The 20,890-nt window shown below is 41.8% G+C and overlaps 1 long non-coding RNA gene across 1 annotated transcript in view; it reads right to left on the bottom strand.

The window, feature by feature from the left end:
• LOC133258846 (uncharacterized) overlaps positions 1 to 6,232 on the bottom strand; it is a 32,197-nt gene extending 25,965 nt beyond the window's left edge. Inside the window, exon 1 of the long non-coding RNA XR_009740177.1 lies at positions 5,709 to 6,232. This is a non-coding gene — a long non-coding RNA (uncharacterized LOC133258846). The remainder of the gene's footprint in view (positions 1 to 5,708) is intronic.
• Positions 6,233 to 20,890: the final 14,658 nt, after the last annotated feature.

Below are 20,890 nucleotides of genomic sequence, written 5' to 3'. Positions count from 1 at the left end.
TTTGTGACCCCATGGACTGCAGCATGCCAGGCTCTTCTTCTATCCTCCACTATCTTCTGGGGTTTGCTCAAACTCATGTCCACTGAGTCAGTGATGCCATCAATCATCTCATTCTCTGCCTCCCTCTTCTTCTCCTGCCTTCCATCTTTCCCAGCATCAGGGTCTTTTCCAGTGAGTCACCTCTTTGCATCAGGTGGCCAAAGTATTGGAGCTTCAGCTTCAGCATCAGTTGCAATTTTATGTATGTTTGGCTGTACATGTCTAGGCTGTACAGTTTGGTTAGTTTGTATTCACCTGTAAAACCAGGACCCAAATCAAGATAACTCAATCTGGTTTATCTCAGAATGTAAACCATGGTAACTTCACCCGTGAATCTCCCTAACAGGATGTGTCCCTCGGCCTTTATCCTTCTTAGATTGGGAGGGTTTGTTCCCTAGGGCTGCTGTGACTCGTATCCTAGCCGGGGTACTTTAGATGTCAGAATTTACTGTCTCACCATCCTCAGCCTAAAACTGAGGCCAAGCCATTAGTAGGGCTGCTTTCTTCCGAGGCCCCTCTCTGTGGTGTGTAGATGGTCATGTTCTCTCTGTGTCCTCTTGTGGTCTCCCTCTCTGCATGTCCTCATGTGTCCTCATCTCCGCTAATAAGGACCCAGGTGATATGGGATTAGGGCCCCACCCCAATGACCTGATCTTAACTCAGCCACCTCTTGAAAGACTTGGTCTTCAGACGTAGTCCCATTCCGAGCTCATGGGAGTTAGACTTTCACATCCGACTTTAAATGGGACATAATTAAACCCATAACAGTAGGGTTTCCCAGAATCCCAATTTATCTAGTGGTCGTGTTTTATACCAGCCATCAATCTTAGCTCACTACACCTCAGCTCATTCGCTGGCAAATGACTTGGTGATTACTAATCACTTGTTCCTTCCTCACGTGCATTTATTGCTTCTGAAAGCATTCCACTTAACCCAAGGTTGCTGAGTGTTTGTGGAGTCATGGAAGCTGAGTAGAGAGGGACCTATGCTTGGAATCCTACATACTCGGACCCTGAAGTCAGGTCTTTTTGCAGTGGGGAGAGAGGGAGGAGGTGAGGACCCCACACCCTAAATACTGAGAAATTTCTTGGTCGTTTAATACTTAAATTCTTAAACTCTCACAAGTTAAAATTGAGCTTTACTATAAGTTGTTCCCAGTCCAGAAGAGCAAACTCACGCAGCCTCCTCCTAGATTTGGGAGAAAGTGTGAGTGTTGATTGTTGTGTAGCAATGTGGGGTTTGTGGCTGCGTGTGTGGCATCATCACACTCTAGCTAATTACCTAATACAGAAGCTGGTTCTAAGGAGTAAAGAGTTGACACGACAAACGTCCTTCATGCATGGCCTGGCATTTGGGCTGGAGATGGGAGTGTAAGAAAAGCTATGAGCAAGTTGTTGGAAATGATTGAGGAAAAGATGCTGAGCAAAGTGTCACTGGAGGCTGCAGAATGGTGAGCCTGTTATGTGGTTGAGAAATAATTACTCTTCTGCCATTTGCAGTAACTTGGAAGATGGAAAATATCCCTATTGAACTGTTAGAATTGGCTAACAGGACCTCCAACCAAAGTGTTGAAAGAGCTTGATTTCAGGTGACTATTAGAAGGTTTGAAAAGCAAAAGATGAGTGAAATAAAAAGCTGGCCAGTTTTTAATTCAAATTTAGAGGGGATGTATAGAGGTCTGCTCTTGTGGGTTTGGAAAATAAAGCTGTTTCTCATCTTTCATCTCTCTCCAGCCAGCAAAGGGCTCTCAAAATAATATGTAGCCTGGGGCACAGATCAAATCAATGGTGTGGCAGTAAGAACCTTTGTTAGGATCGCTGGAAGATGTGAGGCAGTGCCTAATAGACGCTTTGAACCAAACAAAGGACCTCAAAGGCTGACCCCCAACGGCCTGACAGGTCCAGGAGAACACAGATCAAGACTAAAGAGAGAGTTTGTTTAGGAAAGAATTGTGAGTTTGTCCTTTTTTTCAAATGGATTGAAATTGAATCAGGTACAAAGACGTCTGCAGGGTTTTCATGGGAGTTTCACAGGCCACAGACATGGACTGAAAGGCACTGAAATTATCCAGATACAGAAAGAGCTCTGGGCTCCAGCTTTCCTTGGACAGGAAGCAGACTGAGGCATCTGCTCAGCTGCCAACATGAAGCATTTCTGCAGAATGAGTCTTTTAAGGTGATGGGAAGGAAGGACAGATGTCTCCAAAACTGAATCCAAACAGCAAAGAGGCCATTTCCAGGACAAACAGGACCTGACTAAGGCACAGGCATTCCCAGAAAGGGAATCATGTCAGCGTTTGCCCTGCACGATTTCAGACTTTCTAAGGAACAGAGACTGCTTTGTGCTTTTTCTTTTCTCCTCCCCCCACCACCCCCTTTTAGGCAGTCTTCAGTCGGGCCTCTGTCCATGGTTGTTATGTCTCCTCACTGTGTGTTTGGGGGGAGGGAGGCAGAATACATCGTCTTTTCAGCTTTCAGGTCTCCAAACCATGGACTGTCTCCAGACGGTGGGCTATGCACCTTTTTTCAACCATGTTTTCAGGAGCTTCACATGGGTGCCTTGAAATCAGCCATGGCAGCAATATTTCCATCACAGAGATCAACCGATGCTACAAATCAGGGTTGTTTTCCCCAGAAGAATTAGTTGTTAAATATTTATGAGCACACCACTCACTACATCTAGATGAAGAAGAGCCACTTCTGAACCTGATAAAGATTATAAGGTCTTCAACTTCAAGCCTGACACAGTGATTGAATGAGACTTTAGAAGGTCTTAGGAGTGTATTTTACACAAGGGAGAGTGAATAATTGATGCCAGAGCAGGTGATGGTAGATTGATTGAATGGCCTCCTTGGCTCCACTCCCTTCTCAGTATGAGCATTTCATCCACCCCAAGGCAGATGCTGTTTTCTCAGCCCTGAATCAGGTGTAGAAGGTAGAATGGTACACGGGGGCCCTACGGGTCTTGTTCCTTCTGCCAGCCAACTTGCACGGTTCCTTTGATTTCACCTGGAAACCTTTTCAGATGGTCCGCTGGAGAGTGAGTGTTCACATGAGCTACAGTTAGATTGTCTCAGTTGGGTCCTCCTAGGTAACTCTTCCTAGTGACCAGTGAGCTGGACAGACATGTACCACTAAGCCCAACCCAGAAGACCAGAACAAGCTGTCCCATATAATCTGAAATATTTGTGGATAATTATGTGGACATCCTTTGATTCTTGAGTTAGTCTATACATAACTGGAAAATTGCAAGTGAGTTAGAATTTTTCTATTTTGAAACATTAGACCTGTAGGGACTTAAAAGTTGTCTGGTAAGTTGTTGTGTATATATTTCTTCCTAAGGGAGGACTAAACTATTGATCACTATATATTATGTTTGTCATCATTCTACATATTTTAAAAGCAGCAATGAAAATATTCCAGCCTGAAGGATTTTTAGCTTTACCTGAACAAAATGTTTGCAGCAGAACTGAAATATTCTTTAAGATACGTGTCTCACTTTGGTCTTTCTGCAATTACAGATCCAATTCTTCACCCAACTTTATAATCTTTTACTCTAACTGGAAGTGATATTTCCATGCAGACTCAATTCAGTTCAGTTACTCAGTTGTGTCTGACTCTTTGTGACCCCTGGACTGAAGATTATGTAAATACTATTAGCTTAAATTCTAGATAAACTATTATACTGTATTGAACGTTCACTCAGGGTAGAGTCTTTTCAAAAAGTAAAATTAAAAAGAAAAGTTATACCCACCACCAAACACAGTTATCCCAAGCATTCATTCCATGATTTGGGTGTTTTGCTGTCTAATTAACAGTGCGTTTCTCAGAATTAGATCCCCAGGTAGTATATTTTTAATATCAATTACTTTACAGGCTAGATTTAGAAAAGGCAGAGGAACCAGAGATCAAATTGCCAAAATCTGTTGGATCATAGAAAAAGCAAGGAAATAAAAAAAAAAATCTACTTCTGCTTCACTGACTACACTAAAGGCTTTCACTGTGACTCACAACAATCTGAGGAAAATTCTTAAAGAGATGGGAATACAGACCACCTTATCTGCCTTCTGAGAAATCTATATGCATGTCAAGAAGCAACAGTTAGAACTGGACATAGAGCAATGGACTGGTTCAAAATTGGGAAAGGAGTACATCAAGGTTGTATATTGTCACAATGCTTATTTAGCTTATATGCAAAGTACATCATACAAAATGCTGGGCTGGATGACTCATGAACTGGAATCGAGATTGTTGGGAGAAATATCAACAACCTCAGACATGCAGATGATATTGCTCTAATGAAGAAAGCAAAGAAGACCTAGAATCTTTTGATGAGGGTGAAAGAGGAGAGTGAAAAATCTCGCTTAAAACTCAACATTGAAAAAACTAAGATCATGACATCCAGTCCCACCACTTCATGACAAATAGATGGGGAAAAAGTGGAAGCAGTGCCAGATTTTATATTTTTGTGCTCCAAAATCACAGCGGATGGTGACTGCAGTCATGAAATTAAAAAGACTCTTGCTCCTTGGAAGAAAAGTTATAACAAACCTAAACAGCATGTTAAAAAGCAGAGACATTACTTTGCCAACAAAGGTCCACCTAGTCAAAGCTATGGTTTTTCCAGGAGCCATGTACAGATGTGAAATTTGAACCATAAAGAAGGCTGAGCACTGAAGAATTTATGCTTTTGAATTGTGATGCTGGAGAAGACTCTTGAGAGTCCCTTGGACAACAAGGAGATCAAACCAATCAATCCTAAAGGAAATCAACCTTGAATATTCACTGAAAGGATTGATGCTGAAGCTGCAATACTCCAGCCACCTGATGCAAAGAGCCAACTCATTGGAAAAGACCCCAATGCTGGGAAAGATTGCAGGAGGAAAAGGGGGTGACAGAGGATGAGATGGCTGGATGCCATCACCGACTCAATAGCCATGAAATTCAGGAAACTCTGGGAGATAGTGAAGGACAGGGAAGCCTGGTGTGCTGCAGTTCATGGGGGTTGCAAAAGTCGAAAACAACTTAGTGTCTGAACAATAGTAAAAAGTGTAAAACTGGTACTAGAATTGGGGATAATTTATTATTTCATATATATATTATGTCTTTCTTGAGTAAGTCACTCAGTCATGTCCGAATATGACTTTGCACTGTAGCCCACCAGGCTCATCTGTCCATGGGATTTTTCAGGCGATGATACTAGAGTGGGTTGCCAATTCCTCCCCAGAGGATCTTCCCAGGCCAGGGATAGAACCTGCATCTCCTTTGTCTCCTGCATTGCAGGCGGGTTCTTTACCCACTGAGCCATCAGTGAGCCCCTATTATTTCATATATATATATAATAGGGATTTCATATATATATATATGAAATAATAGGGGATATATATATATATATATATAAATATATATATATATTATGCCTTGCTTGAATCTCTAAAAACAGTTCATTATACATATATAAAACATATTACTATATATATAATATATATTAAAAACATAATATATATATATATTTATTATTCCTTGCTTGAATCTCTAAAATCAGTTCACCTCCTTTTTCCAAAGGTAATATTACCATTCTGATTACAATTAAGTGGCAGTTAAGAGTAGGTAAGTATACAGCATAAAGTGAGTTATTTCAGAACAAATTCTTTTTTCCTCTCTTTGTACCTCTCAGTGTGTCATGGAGTCTTCATTTTTCTTCTCTCCTTATAGTTCATTTTTGTTCTTACTCCTGTTAAATCTGTGTAGGAGAACTGTGGTGATACCAGGTGTAAGAAATACAGTTCTTGAGATGAAGATGGCTGTGTTTAGTGACCTCCACACTTTTCAGCCTGATCATTCTATAGTTTCCAAGATGAGTTATCAGCACTTTCTTTTCTTAACTTCTGTTTCTATGGCAACATTTCCTCCTACCTCGCCATCTGTATGCCATTTATTATTCTGTTACCTACATTTACTTATTACCTGTTATTTTTTCACATCAGTGCATTACTTCTTTTTCTGTTCCCTCTTACCTCGCTCCTGGCTCCAGGGTTTGAAGAATTTGGCTATCTACACACCAGCAACTCCAGAGTCAATATTTATAAAGATGGGCACATGCTTCTCCTGGCCTAGATTCTTCTCCACTTTCTTCTCCAACCTCTTCATTAATAAAAAACATTCGTTGTAACCTGTAATTTTGTTCAATGTAATTTAGCTTGTTTCTAGCTCAGTTTAAAAGTCCCAGTGTTGACACATAACAGCACAGGAGTTCTGGGTACTGTTACTAAGAAACACAACTCGAGTTCATATGGTTCAGTTCTTGACTCTTACAGAAATTATTTTCTGCTGAACACTCTTCTCTTTGCCAGCAGTAGGGTTTTTTTAATTTTTATTTTTCTCCTCTAACATTTTGAAGAAGAAAGGGGAGGGGAAGCTCTTCGTCTCTGACAATTTTCTAGCTTTTCCAGTGAAGGCATGTGATGCTGTCAGTTTATTTCTAATTAACCTCCCACACTCTGAGTCTGTGTAAATGGTTTAGCATGATTCGTGGTCTTGAACTTTTATGGAGGTTAGATTATTTTGAACTTCAACCACATATGCTAAATACAGTCAATGCGCTTAGTGCAACCATCACAGATTCGAACAAAACACAAGTTTTATACTGTTTTAGCTGGTAAATGGTGCTTTGAGCAAGCGAGAGAATCCAGTTCTGAGGAGACTTGGCAGGACACTGAGTGGTGCTGACCAGTGAGAGGCTCAGAGGGACTCGACTCACTGGGCATCTTCAGGGCAGATAGAGGAGGGAACCCGAGGCAGCAGTAGGTGGCCGTTATCCATTGCAAGAATAATTGCAGTAAGATAGTCCTGGCTGCAAGAAATTGTCAAGGGAGGAGTTACCTAAAACAAGTGGTGGTGATAAAATCAACCCACCAAGTGAGTTACAGAATCCAGTAAATAGCACTAGACATTTATAGACACATTCAGATCAATTTGAAGAACTTTGATGGTTTCAGTTCAGTTGAATTCAGTCGCACAGTCATGTCCAACTCTTTGCAACTCCATGAACTCCAGCACGCCAGGCCTCCCTGTCCAACACCAATTCCCGGAGTCCACCCAAATCCATGTCCATTGAGTCGGTGATGCCATCCAACCATCTCATCCTCTGTCGTCCCCTTCTCCTCCTGCCCTCAATCTTTCCCAGCATCAGGGTCTTTTCAAATGAGTCAGCTCTTTGCATCAGATGGCCAGAGTATTAGAGTTTCAGCTTCAACATCAGTCCTTCCAATGAACACCCAGGACTGATCTCTTTTAGGATGGACTGGTTGGATCTCCTTGCAGTCCAAGGGACTCTCAAGAGTCTTCTCCAACACCACAGTTCAAAAGCATCAATTCTTTGGCACTCAGCTGCCAGGGTCCAGCCTCGGTGGATCCAGGGAAATTAGGAGAGACGGCATCGGTGAATACACTGGCTTTAATTAGATATTAATTAGAGATATAGAGAGTAATAGAATGAGGATAGCTCAGCAGGAAAATTCAGTGGAGAAAAGAGGCTGAGTAGCTTGGTTTACGCGGGAAACCAATAAAACTTCAAGACAAGAAGCTTGCACCACTTACGTAGGCTGCAGGCATCCTTCCGTTCTCCAGAAGGAGAGGAGACACTGAGGCCTCCCTGGTCAGATCTTAGAAGCCCAGGCAAAATTAGTAAGCTTGGCGGGCTCCGCGCTCCAGATGGAAACTCAGCTAGAGTTTGAGAGAGAGAGAGACATGGGGAGACCAGTATTTCGAGGAACTGATCCCCATCCTTTATTTTCCAGGGTCTGTTTTTATACATTGAGGTGTTATACAAAAGTCACGTGGGGTCAGCAGTCCTGACTTTTATTAAAGTCAGGTGCTTCATACAGATGTATACAGAGGTCTTAGGGGTGTTACATCATCTTCTGGCCAGGGGGCCTGCTGACAATTTATGACCCTCTGCTTGTGACAGCAGTCAGTCAACATTTATTTCTCCAGGGGTGATTATTCTTAAAACAGACGCCACCCAAATAAAGTTACATTCCTATAGGGTGAGGGTGTAGTGGGTTTTAATTAAGGAAAGAATTTACTTAGCCTGAGGTCTAACGTGATTAATATCAAAGGTTAATACTTATTTCTTCTATATATTCATTAATGTGTGCAAGGGCAGGGGATGTGGAGACAAGCAGCAAACATTGGCTCAACAAATGAAAAATCCTCACCATACTTATACTAATAGTTTTCTAACTTCTCTAAGGAGCCTGTTTTTAGAAGGTTTAAAGCATCTCATGCCTCTCACAGTTGGGAGGCTGTGAGCAATCACATGTGGCCAGACAAGCCTGTCAGGCAGGCTAGAGAACCTTCAGAGGAGTTTGTAAGTTTGGACACTCCTGTCATGCCCAGGAATTATTATTAACTGGAGCTCTAAGTTAACTCCTTCTCTGAAAGAGGTGGTGGAGGACAGCCCCCTGTAAAGTCAGAGGTGTAAGTGAGAGCACAAAGTAGTAAAATAGGCAGGCTCTGGTTACGGGGGTAGATGCTCGAGAATTTCCAGGGGGACTCCTGAGGCTCGATCCCGCCTTTGCTATGTTGAGCCTCCTTCCTCATGACCTTTGCCATGGGCGGAGTGCCTTACACTGGCCCCCAACACTGAGCTTTCTTTATAGTCCAACTCTCACATCCATACATGACTACTGGAAAAACCATAGCCTTGACTAGACCATCCTTTGTTGGCAAAGTAATGTCTCTGCTTTTTAATTTGCTGTCTAGGTTGGTCATAACTTTCCTTCCAAGAAGTAAGCATCTTTTAATTTCATAGCTGCAATCACAATCTGCAGTGATTTTATGCCTATATTTTTCTTCCTTTTTAAATTTGGATCTTACCATGACATCTGCCACCCTTGAGGTTGGGGGCTGCTGTGTGAGTTGCTTGACCAATGAAAACATGAGCAAATACAAAAGACATCACTTCCAAGGGGTCAGGTTAGAACCAGAAAGCATTTTCCATGTTTTTTTTTTTTTTCTTTTGCTTGACAGTGGAGAGCAAATATTGAACATACATACACTTGTGTTGTATAAATCCATTGAGATTTGGGGATTTTTGTTACTGTAGCTGACTATGCGAGTATTGACTAACACATTATGTTAGTTCCCTATAGAACAGAGAAGTCCTTTCATTCATGATTGTGTTCCAAACCTAATGTTTTCCTGATTGTTCTGCCCCAAATCAATGCTCTGGATTACGTATGGTAATAGGAGGCTTGAATTTCCATTTCTCAAATGTACCTTTTCCCGTTTCATTAATTCTAGTCTTTAGAGTAGTTAACACCATCTTGACAGTCTTTCTCTGTCTTTGAAAAAAATATTAATCATGCCCTAAAGACGTTTTTCTTCCCCCGTGAAGTGGTAGAAAACACAATGTGTTAGGAGAACATGGAGATCTCACAAAGCGCCTCCATTCTGTGGTCTTTATTTCTGGTGACCATTTTGGTAACATTCACCCATGGGCTGCTGAAGCCTCAAATTGTAAACATTCTTGCTGTGTTCACAGGGTCAGTTCAGGACTGTGTGTTTGACTCCTGTTGAAGACGGGAGTTGTTTTCAGTGTCTCCATTTCCTCCTTATGTTGTTGTCTTATTCTCTTTGTTTGATGGTTTTTATTCTTATGCACATAGTAATTTTAAAATATTGTTAACAGTAGTCTGAAGGAATTGAAGAGAAAGATGAAATACAAGACATTCACAATGATTGGGGTGAAATCATTCCATTATTAAAAATTCAATTAGTTTTCATATGTAATTTATGCCAAATTCATCAAATATAGTCTTTTTCTATGTGTCTGAACCAACTACAGTGTTAAAGGCTCGACCACTCCTCTGGATGTATTATCTGTCGCATTTCATTTGGCTGGATCCACGTGGCCTGGTTCAGTTTTAGGAGGTGTCATTTATAAAACATATGATTCCCTGCTATTTGGGAAAACTTCATCAAGGGGTTATTAATATAATGCGTTCAATAATAACACCTCCAGATCTGGTACAATTCACAATTCCCGTGTGTGTTAACAGTGATGAAGAATAGGCATGATAGCTGTGCTACATTAAGGGAGATAAAATGCCCCATTGGGCTTTCAAAAGGAGCCCAACAAAATGTGACATTTACTTAACTAGAGTGGCATGAATGGTAATGTACAATTATGTTAAGAGCTGGAGAAGTATTATTAAAATCTTTTAAAACAGCCCGTCTCCCGACCCGTGGCTGCTCCCTTCATCCTTTTATGAGTTGCTTCTGTGGAGAGTCATGGCTTTGGGTGCAGCGGCCATGGTGTTATTGTTATTGCAGATCTGGTGACTGCTGTCTGGAACCTGAGGTAGTTGGGTTGCAGTAGGAACATGAGGTTCCCCTGAACACTGTTTAGGTACCGGGCATATCTGTTCATACCCCCCATGGTGTTATTCTGTGTAGTTCTGAATTTGGTAAACATCCGATCTTTGTTTGTATGTGCTTTTACTGTTGTTCTGGTTTCAGTTTTTGGTTTGCTTTTACTTAAATTTTTGCTTGCTTTTTTACCACACTTATAATTTTATAATACAGATAATAAAAGAGTATCTCTTTATTTTGAATATGGCATGTAATGGAACTGAATATATACTGAATATCTTCTCATGAGGAGTCACCAAAGTCAGCAAAAAAATATATTCAAGTCCCCTTTTTTCTGTATATGGTTAGAAATTACAACCTTTTTTGAGAATTTCTTCAGTGAGTAACTATTGAAAGCAGAAGAAATATTGCATAGATAGTCTGCATATCTATCCAGTATATGATTGCTCTAAAATCTATAAATTAAAATTAATAGTCATTGGTCAAATCAAAGTTTGAAATTAACATGGAGCATTTATTTTTATTTTTGTGTGTTATGGTAAATGATGTCAGTTCTGGACTAAGGTTCTTCTTATATTTCTTTCTTACTTGGTCATTTTAGTCAATAATACCTTGTGTTTACATCCATGGGATTCTAGGATAATTTATTTTTAATGACACTGAATAACAAGTCAATATTGTCATACATTTGGCTGGTATTCTACATCGGGAGGAAGAAACTTTTCTGCATTAAATCAATATAATTAGCTTTTGTTAAAAGAGGGAACAATCTTTTTTATTTAAGTTGCAGTTTTACCCAGGAAGTATTACTGGGTTCACATTTTATTAACTTTGACATTTTCTTAAATGAGTATTTCCAATAACCATTGCAAACCTTAATAATGAAGAATATAAAACATCCCAGAATATCAATATCTGAGTGCTTATCTAAGCTATTTTTAGACACTTAATTTTGATATGTCTCAAATTAATATCAATAACAAATGGACTCATTACATTGTAATAGCAATAATACCTATTACTTATAACTTTTTGAAGAGCTTTAAATTTTTCCTCCTAATATATTATATGTGGCATATGAGATCTTTGGGGAAAAGGAAGGTTTTTGTTTTTTTGTTTTTTTTTTTTTTTGATGGGGTAGGGGGAATCAGTAATCATTTTCATTGATCAGAGAGGTAGAGATGCAGAAATCTTTAGGTTGCTTCCAAAGGTTGATTCATTTCCACCCATTTCCAGTACAGGAGTGATATTCTATACCCTTAACAGCTGGTAAAATGAGGGTAAAATTAAGTTTTGACCTCAAAATAAGTTAGAAGTTTTAAATGCATTTAAGTTTCCTTTTAGTTGTTGTTACATTTACTTATTTATTTGTTTGATTATGCTGGGTCTTTGTTGCTACATTAGCTCTTCTCTAGTTGCAGCAAGGAGATCCAACCAGTCCATTCTGAAGGAGATCAGCCCTGGGATTTCTTTGGAAGGAATGATGCTAAAGCTGAAGCTCCAGTACTTTGGCCACCTCATGCGAAGACTTGATTCATTGGAAAAGACTCTGATGCTGGGAGGGATTGGGGGCAGGAGGAGAAGGGGACGACAGAGGATGAGATGGCTGGATGGCATCACTGACTTGATGGACGTGAGTCTGGGTGGACTCTGGGAGTTGGTGATGGACAGCGAGGCCTGGCGTGCTGCGATTCATGGGGTTGCAAAGAGTCGGACACGACTGAGCTACTGAACTGAACTGAGTTGCAGCAAACAGGGGCTACTCTCTCATTGCAGTGCATGGGCATCTCATTGTGGTTGCTTTTCTTGTTGTGGATCCTGGGCTGTAGAGCACAGGCTCAATAGTTGTGGTGCACAGGGTTAGTTGCTCTGTGGCATGTGGGATTTTCCTGGACCAGGGATTAAACCCGTGTCTCCCACATTGACAGGTGGATTCTTTACCACTGAGCCACCAGGGATATCCAAGTGTCCTTGTTATTAACAGTTATTATTAACTAACAGCATGCAAAATGCCAGAATGGATGACTCAAACTGGAATCAAGATTGCCAGGATATATTTCATATCTCAGATATGCAGATGATACCACTCTAATGGTAGAAAGGGAAGAGGAAATAAAAAGCCTCTTGATGAGGGTAAAAGAGGACAGTGAAAAAGCTGGCTTAAAACTCGACATTAAAAAAACTAAGATCTTGGCAGTCAGTCCCATCACTTCATGGAAAATATGGGGAAAAAGTGGAAACAATGAAGATTTCATTTTCTTGGGCTCCAAAATCACTGTGGATAGTGACTGCAGTCATGAAATGAAAAGATGCTTGCTCCTTGAAAGAAAAGCCATGATAAACTTAGACAGTGTATTGAAAAGCAGAGACATCACTTTGATGATGAAGGTCCATCTAAGTCATATATGGATGTGAGAGTTGGATTATAAAGAAGGCTGAGTGCCAAACAATTGATCCTTTGTGGTGCTAGAGAAGACTCTTGGGGGTCCCTTGGACTGCAAGGAGATCAAACCAGTCCATCCTAAAGGAGATCAACCCTGAATAATCATTGGAAGGACTGATGCCGAAGCTCATGCTCCAATATTTGGCCACCTGATGCAAAGAGCTAATTCGTTGGGAAAGACTGTGATGCTGGGAAAGACTGAGGGCAAGAGGAGAAGGGTTGGCAGAGGATAAGATGGTTAGATAACATCAATTACTCAGTGGACAAGAGTTTGAGCAAACTCAGGGAGATAGTGGAGGACAGGGAAGTCTGTTGTGCTGCAGTTCATGGGGTCACAAAGAGTCAGACACAACTGAGTGACTGAACAGCAACAACAGTGATAACTTTATCATCTTAAAATATGAGGTATTGAGATGACATAGTTTCTGATACTGGGTTTGTTTTCTTTTCCTCAAAAGGAACAAATAACTCTGAGTGAGATATGGAAATTAGCAAGGCTAGAAATTAAATATCTCTTAACTCCTTGTTTTCCAAGCTGAATCCTTCATTTACACATAGTTTCTCTCTCTGCCATCTGAGCAGCTCTCCCAGAAGATGGAGGGCTATGAATTATCCTTCATCATCGGGGAGAAGCAGCACAATCTGGCTTGGACCTGTGTTTATTTGTGATCCAGTGGGAATAAGCCCATCACTAGACAGGGCTCCTCTGCCTTGAGGAGCAAGGTGCTTTTCCATAAAACACAGAGTGGATGTTGTTTGGGGTGAGGCTTATTCTACATGGCAGACAATGAGAGTTTGTTCTCAGGCAAGCCTACTACAGTCTAGTAAGTCCATCCAGTGATCTTGTCAGCGCAATGAAATATCATAATCTGGCACCAGATAGCTGGATAACAGTCAATCCTTGTCTCACTACTTCAACCTGACCATGAGTGTGTCTGTCCATATTCATATCTGTATCCTTGTCTGTATCTACATTATCTGTCTATATCATCTATTTATCTAACTCTCTGTATAAGGATAGACAATAAATAGATAAATACATACATCATATATACAGAAATATTAAAATGTTTTATGAGTCCAAACATACACACACTGTCTCTTACTAGCTCCATTCTGAAGAGGACTGTCTTTTCACAATTTCTTTGTGAGTCAACCTCTATAATTCTAATGAATATGTTTACACATACGATAGTCATACACCCTAGCTTCTCACTATTGTCCTGATATTTTTTTTTCTGGTTTAGAATTTGCTCCATTTTATTTTAAAAATTATTTTAACAATATACAGTTTTAAATTTCATTAAAGTAAGGATAGGTATAGCAGATATCTACTTTGTAGTTCCAGTTTCTGCTGTGAAGAAAGATACTACTCTTAATTCTCTATTAACTCTGAAGAATTACTGGCTGTGCTCTCTTCTCCCCATTCCCAAGATTCTGCAGTGACAGTCTGGGCTGCAGCTGCTCCAGCTGACCATGCCAAGTGTTTGATCCCCACAGAAGCCTGTGGAAGGCTGTCAGCAGGCAGGGGAGGCCAGAAACTGTGGGTTAACTTACCTTAGACTAGGTGGACAGTTGAAGCCCAGCTGACATTCTGAATACAACAGCATTGCCATTTATTGTGTGGTATAAATCTGCAGTGATTTATCTATTTGGGCAGCAATGAGCTAAAAATGAAAACAGGCGTTTAGTGAAAAATCAAACACTATGTATCTTCTAGAAAACACAGAAGGTAAATATGCACCCTGAAAAAAATGTTGGCTGACAATCATCACCCATCACTCTATACCCTGTGGTATACCACTGACATGGTTCCACTGACACCATGAAACCCAAAGGCCATAAATCTGCTGAAGACATGTCAGGACTGACTGCAGGGGTCCTCTGTTCCTTTAAGAACTCAGTGTTCAGAGAAGATGATTTAACACCTGCAGCTGCAGATCTACGGTTAACGTCAGGCATCATCTGTCAGTAAAGCTTCATGATGCTTGTGTTTTTGAGTTCTTTTAGCTGACCGACAGACTCCTCATATTGCCCTGTGAGACTCCTGGTATCCCTGGTGAACCTCTCCCGGGCCTTTCTGGGTGGTTGGTAACCAGCTCTGTTGAAGATCCTTCAAGTCTATTCCGAGCTGTGCCCCTCGTCTTCCATTTCATCTCACCCATTGCAAAGAGTCAGAAATGACTGAGCGACTGAACTGAACTGATGTCCTGCCACCTGGGGCTGGCAGAAGTCTGTTCCCACTCCTGTTCTGTTTGTAGTTATAAAGATGTCTGTGTACTTTCTGTACACTTATTTCCATGGGGTTTCATGAAAGTAAACCCAGTAATAGATTCTTTGGGACGGTAATCTATTTAGTCAATTGTCATGAATCGGAATCCTATCTATATTTTAAAATTTAAACTTATCATTTGCACATACCTACAGTGAAGTATGAAAAATCTTAACCGTGGAGTTGGGTAGGTTGGTCCTACCTATAAACTCCGGTGTCCACCCCCAGGTCATGATGTAGGTCATTTTCAGAGCCCCAGGGGGCCCTCACGCCCTTCACGAAGGTTGTGCACACAGACAGCCACTCTCCTGACTTCGCACAGGGCGGGTGAGGAAGTAGTTTTCTATTAACTTCCATCTGTCATTTGCTGGGGCTGCTTCTTGGGGCTCTGAGTCTTTGGAACAGTCTTGGCAGGCTGAGGATTCCTTTCAGCCAGAGAAGTCCCTCAGGCGGGGGTGCAGGTGCTGGTGAGAAGATTGGAACCGACAGCTTGCAGGGGAGCCGTGAGGTCTGAAGGCAAACGGGCAGAACGTCGGCAGAGACAGCGGGGGCCCACCCCCTGCACTGTCACGATCCCTGTTTGCCCCACACCATAGCCACTCTGTCTTGTTCCTGGCTCTCCAAGGAGGTGAAAGTCACAGTTATTTTTAAAAGATAGCAGACAGACTAATGGCCAAACACAAGTGGTAATCCCCACCTCCAGTTTAACCCACTTCGTCTTTTGCGTCCGTGTTCTCCACCACCGTCTGCAGCATCGCCTCCCCTGGGGCAGGAGTTGGTCTGGGTCACCTGCCTTGGGGGGGTCCATCAGGCCTTTATCCTGTAATGTGGGTCCCTGCTCAGGGGCCAGGCCAGACTGTGGCTGCTGAAACTGTCTGTTGGCAGTGATGTCGGGAGTGGAAGCTGCTACGTGAGGCCTCTGTGCATCCCACAAGTATGCACACTGCTTCCTGGCCCACCACGAGGCCACGAGGCCGGTGCTCACAGTCACAGGGCAGTTACTGATGGCTGAAGTAACACCTTCCTGCCAATGCGGGTGATTGTAGCTTTATCACACTCTGAAGTGTGATCAGCAAGAAAGGAAAGAGTCCTGTCATCCTGAGGACTAAACATAGATGTTTTCAATTTAGTTTGTATGTTTGTAATATTTGAGAATTTTTGAACCTGTGGATTGTATTTTTTCATCTTATTGTAAAAATACATGCCTTCTCTATGAATAATAGGTTGTCATGTACAGAGGAAACTTCGCAATTTGGTGCTGACATGAGGGGTAGGGGACGAGGAAAACACACGCATCCATGCCCACAGTCACCATGTGTAGACTCGCAGCCAATGTGTCCAGTGGCATGTACTTTGTCCTGCCACTGAAATTGCCAAATAATTTTAGTAAATGAAATTCTAGCATAGGCACCCCTTACACACACACACACACACACACACACACACACACACACACACAGAGGCCTCAGAGGACTCAGCAGCAGCCAGACCTTCAGGTTCAGTGGACCACCTCAAGTGTCTTCTGGTTTGGGAGTCGTTTCCCACTTGAGGAAGGAGAAGACCTCACACTTCAGAGCTCACGGTTGGAGGACAAGGAGCACAGACTGCTCAGTGTCCCTGGGGTTGTGATGAGAGAGGCCCTTCCTTCGTCCACTGTCACTGTCTGCTCTGACTCCCAGGGACTCAGCACAGAATAAACACATGGTGCATGGTTCTTAATGCACAGTGCATCCTGAAGAACCACACCTGGGCCTTGGTCACACATTGCCTGTTTCTCTATCGCATGACACTCTGCACTCTTTTGCCTCTAACATCTGCCACTCAGCATCAAATGTGTAAGTTTCATTTGGTTGTCGTGTGTTCTAAGAGTTCATTTTCTCATTGCTATGTTGTGTTTGGTTGCATGACTATGTCACAGATTATTTACCCTTTCTGTTCCCGATGACATTTGTGTGTTTTGGATATTGATTCATTAATATGGCTTCCATGGAAGGCACATATGTACCCTTGGCGGACATGCGTGCTCATCCCTCAGGGCACGAGTGTAGGATGGGAACACTGGGAGACAGGTGCTGCCAGGTGCATTTTTTTCCAGGTGCTTTCCCAGGAGCCGTGTGGCGGTGTCTCACCAGCATGCAGTGCTGCCAGTCCTTTCAGTCCTGGTGGATGTAGGGTGTTCTGTCTTTGCCGTTTTAGTTTTCATTATAATGATGATAAATTATGTTCAGGATGTTTCAGATTTTTTTTCTTGGCTATTGGGTAATTATTTTCTTAAAAGAGTCTGTATTTTTCCTTACTTGGTGAATTTGTGTGAATTTTCTTTTTCATCTTTTTTGATTTGTGAAATTTCCTTATATGTTCTGGATATGATTCATTTGTCAAGTTTTGAAAATATTTTATCCCTGTTTGTGGATCACTATCATACTCTCTTAATGGTGTCTTTTGATAGGCCTGAGGTTTAGAATTAAGAAAGCTGAATTTTTCTTATATATGGAGTCATTTATGTTTGCTATTTTAAAAAGTTTATCTAATCCAAGGCCACTCATGTATTATCCCCTTTTGGGTGTTTAATTATATGATGTGAAATTGCATTTATATATCAGTTCAGTTCAGGTACTCAGTCATGTCCGACTCTTTGTGACCCCACGGACTGCAGTATACTAGGCTTCCCTGTCCATCACCAACTCCCAGAGCTTGCTCAAACTTTTGTCCATCGAGTCGGTGATGCCACCCAACCATCTCATCCATATATACATTTGTATATATGGACTTTCAATTGGTCTGATTACTCCAGTACTCTTGCCTGGAAAATCCCATGGATGGAGGAGCCTGTAGGCTGCAGTCCATGGGGCCGCAAAGAGTCGGACACAACTGAATGACTTCACTTTCACTTTTCACTTTCATGCATTGGAGAAGGAAATGGCAACCCACTCCAGTGTTCTTGCCTGGAGAATCCCAGGGACGGTGGAGCCTGGTGGGCCACTGTCCATGGGGTTGCACAGAGTTGGACACAACTGAAGTGACTTAGCAGCAGCAGTAGCCTTCATTGAAAAGGTCATTTTTCCCCACTACACTGCACTGTAAACTTTGGTATACATCAGTTCAGTTCTGTTCAGTCTCTCAGTTGTGTCTGACTCTTTGCAACCCCATGAATTGCGGCACGCCAGGCCTCCCTGTCCATCACCAACTCCCGGAGTTCACTCAAACTCACGTCCATTGAGTTGGTGATGCCATCCAGCCATCTCATCCTCTGTCGTCCCCTTCTCCTCCTGCCCCCAATCTCTCCCAGCATCAAGGTCTTTTCCAATGAGTCAACTCTTCGCAGACTGTAAACTTATGAGTTCATGGATTCCTTGTTCAATTCCATCAGTTACTTTAGCTGTCTTAGAGAAAATAATATAGTGTCTTTTTTACTGTAGTTGTAGAATACATCCTGATAGCCAATAGTTAAGTCCTCTAGTTTTGTTTCTTTCTCTTGACTATCACCTAGATACATTTCAGTTTCTATCACCACAGAGCAGCTGGCATCAGATTTGCCCACCTCAGTGGACAGCTATGAAAGTGAACAAAACATACGAAAATATCTGTTTTCAGACTTGGTCTGTGTGTATCACTTACTCAATAATTAATATATCCATGAAAATCCTTGCTTTGTCAGATAGAAGGAAAGTCACCCCAATCTAAACAAGCACACTCAGTACCCAAATCTTGGTTTCTAATACTATTCCCCAATTTTAAAAAAGTAATTAAGGCTTTGAGAAACAGCTGGTCCTAGGATCCAAGCAAGAAATGTACAGACTGCACCCGGAACATATTGTGACTGAAAGTAAGAAAGTGCTGAACACACACACACCTGAGGCACACACACACACCTCACACACATGCACACCCCCCACACCTCCACACATGTACACACTGCCACATGCACACCACATACATGCACACTCCCACATACACATCACACACATGTACACCCCCCAACACACACATGCACACCACACACACACACATACAGCCATGGAGTATGTCAGAATAAGGAGCCAACCCAAAGAGTTCTGGGTGGCCAAAGCTGGAATAGTTAGGCACCAAGATGATTAAAGCAGTACTGGTTTATAACCCGAAGTGTGAAGTAATCCCCATAAATCTAAACTAATATAAATGCTTAAATGAATAATTACATGGAGGATAAGAGGTTCAGTTTCTGATGGAATCGAATCCAAGTAATGTGTGTAGGTACTCTTCTCCTCCCTCCTGCAGTGTGGGCCTCGCAGAGTGACTTCCTTCCAAAGAGTGGGTGATGCAGGGGGCAGGGCCGAGTCCTCTCTGTGGAGACCCTGGACTCCAGCTGCCCACCGGGTCGTCCAGGTCTGCCTTGGCAAGGCCAGATTGCGCTGACGGTGTGCACCCTCGATACTGTGTGAGGGAAACAGTACTTCACCTCTGTGTTCTTTCTCCCCCCAACACAAAACAAAATAAACAAACAAAAGCCAATCTAGTCTGAAAAAAATTAGACAATTTCCAACAAAGGGACCTTCTACAAAATGCCTGGTCAGCACCCCTCAAAATTGGGAAGGTCATTGAAATCACAGAAAGTCAGAGACATGATCACAGCTAATGAGACTCAGGATGGCTCCTAGGGAGAGAAGAATGTTGGAGAAAAGCTCAGGGCGTCTGAATAACAAAATACAGCAATATCAGTTCCGTGCTTGTGGCAAAGGTGCGGCATTAACATCCGACGCCAAAGTTGGGGGGAGTGGAGGGTGAGTTTAGGGGAACTCAGCCCATTTCCTCAGTGTTTGTGTCAATCTAAAACTGTTCTGAAAATCTATCTAAAAACAAATAAAAATGAACAGAGACTACTCCCTGCTTATGTAAACAGCTTTAGACTCCTGAACTAGGCAGGTATCTTTCATCCTGTGACACTGGTGGCCAGGAGGTTGAGACTGTAATAACTACACTCTGAGTATACTTATACTTTCTTTAAATTAGTGGATGGTTGGGCTTCCCTGGTGGCTCAGCTGGTAAAGAATCAGCCTGCAATGTGGAAGACCTGGGTTCAATCCCTAAATTGGGAAGATCCCCTGGAGAAGGAAAATACCCACTCAATTATTCTTGCCTAGAGAATTTCATGAACTGTGTATTCCATGGGGTCGCAAAGAGTCGGACATGACTGAGTGACTTTCACTTTTTTCACTTTTTTTTTTCCACTGGCGTATTGAAGTTGCATTTTAAAATTTACCAAAATATATTTGATAAGATTTTGATTTGCTTTAAATCATTAAATTCTGTGTTTCTAAAAAGGAATGTTTATTATAATCCAACCAGTCATCATCTCTGTGTTCACTAACATTAAGAAGAAATCATTTCAAGTTGGGTTAAAAATTTATATTCTAACACTAAACATGTCTTTTTGTTATGCCTCTTACTCTAAGCAGTTACCAAATGAGTCAAATTAGATCTATAAAATGAAGCTGTTAACATTGCATTTTTCATATTTTTTTCTGAGGAAATTTGTTTCCTACAGAAAGTGACTTGTTTTTACTTTCACATAATGAAACGCTTCACTTTTCCTCAAGAAGCATGTTGTCAGAACTCCTCAGTGGTAAAACCGTGTTTATGTTTGTGCCTTTGGCAGGTCATGAAGGATGTCAGTTTGAGTGACTTAGAAAGTTGCGTTCCTAAGAATTCAAAGAGAGTGCCTGGAGGTGGCAAGAGGAGAACCGGGTGGCGCGGGAGAGAGGGACACTCGGAGAGAATAAA

Source organism: Bos javanicus, chromosome 13 (assembly GCF_032452875.1).
Source record: "Bos javanicus breed banteng chromosome 13, ARS-OSU_banteng_1.0, whole genome shotgun sequence".
NCBI classification, from domain to species: domain Eukaryota; kingdom Metazoa; phylum Chordata; class Mammalia; order Artiodactyla; family Bovidae; genus Bos; species Bos javanicus.
This window is presented reverse-complemented; position numbering and strand designations above follow the sequence as displayed.